Below are 1,782 nucleotides of genomic sequence, written 5' to 3' on the forward strand. Positions count from 1 at the left end.
CTGCCATCCATGACACCGTGACACCCCACACAAGGACCCTCCTGGAACGGTTCCTGAGGGACGCTGTCTGCAACAAGTACACCGGTGACCTGAGGGCCAAACCCAACCAGAGCAAGGTCTTTCATGTCACCTCAAGGTGGGACTCCAGCAACCACTTCGTGCCCAGCGAGAGCTTCAAGCATTTTGCAGACTGGCACTTCCTCCACCGTGCCTGCCTCAACTGTGTACCTCTGAACAGAGCCATCCACTATGGCTACTGGGACAAGAGGTGCTGGCAGTGCAGCTACAAGGCAGAGACTCTCCCCTACTTGCTGTGCACCTGCAAGCTGCATGCCAGAGCCTGGCAGCTTTGCCACAATGCTGTCCAGGACCGCCTGGTGAAAGCCATCCCAAATGCAGCAGGGGAGTTCTCCATAAACCACACCATCCTGGGCTGAGAGAGCCAGATGTGCCCCGACACGATCATTACCAATGAGGAGGCCAAGAATATTGCAATAGTGGACATGACCATCCCCTTCAAGAACCAGTGCCAAGCCTTCACCGACGCCTGGGCTTGCTAGTGGGAGGAATACGCCCCACTGGCTGACATCCTGAGGAACCGCAGCTACAATGTGATGGTCGCCACGCTCATCATGGGAGCGCTCGGAGCCTGGTTGGGCAGGTGGGATGGAGCTGTGGGCCAGCGTGGAGCAGGACAGATGGGTGTGGCTGGGATCATGGGGTGATGACAGTGTGGGGCTGGGGCCTGGGGCAGAGCTGTGATCCACTCCCTGCACAGCCCTGCAACCAGTGCTGCTTCCACGGGCAGGGGTGTGCTGGGAGCGGATCGCTATCTGCCCTGGGCCCTGGCTGCCCATACTGCTCCCGGACACTGCTCCCCACCTGCCTGCAGCCCCATCCCGAGTCAGACCAATGGCCATTTTTGGGGTCAGGAAGGAATTTTACCCCAGGGGAGGAGAGGGAGCCTGCCTCCAGTGGGGGTGTCCCTCTACCTGGGATCTTTTGGGGATGTATTAACAACCTGTTATAGAGGGAGGACATGGGCTGCCGGGTTCCCCTGCTTTACCCACGGCAGGACTGTGCTGTGGCAGGGCTGATGGTAGTTTAGCACAGGGGTTAGTTTATGGATTGGCAGGGAATGGTCTGGCTGGGGATGACCCCGCCTCAGACAGGGGTTAGACTAGATGACCTCTGGAGCTCCCTTCCAGCCCCACTCCTCTAGGAGTCTGGGAATTGTTTTCCCTTTTTCTAAGCCCATGTAATTCAGCCAGCCCGAGCGAAGTGCTGCGGATGCTCTCGCTTGGGTGTAGCTCGATTGGGAATATTTTTAACAAGTGAAATAAAAGCACTCCCCGAAACGAGGGGTGTTCGCGTGGGTTTAGTTAAACCAGTGCGGACTTCCCGGTGCTGCACGTGGGTGCTCCCCACTCTCACGGTACCGGAGCACCTCGCGCTCCTCCTCCTCCCGTCGCGGCCCCGCCCGTGGCCGAGGCGGAGCTCGGGTGCAGTTTCTGCCCACACCGCCCCGCGCTCCTGCCAAGCACCCCTCCCGTTGCCATGACGACAGGAGGACTCCGAATGGCACCCGAAAGCTGCCCCGCCCCTGCAGCGAGAGTCTGGCCCGGCGGAGCAGCGCCCCGCCCCCTGCCGGATCTGACGTGCCTGCAGGCTGGGCCGCGTAGGGCAGTGCAGTCAACCGCCGCGCCGGGATGGCGGACCTGGGCCGGCAGCTGCAGGAGTACCTGGCGCAGTCTAGAGCCGGCGGCGGCTCCGGGCCGGGCT

The sequence above is a fragment of the Alligator sinensis genome, unplaced genomic scaffold (assembly GCF_000455745.1).
Source record: "Alligator sinensis unplaced genomic scaffold, ASM45574v1 scaffold237_1, whole genome shotgun sequence".
NCBI lineage: Eukaryota > Metazoa > Chordata > Crocodylia > Alligatoridae > Alligator > Alligator sinensis.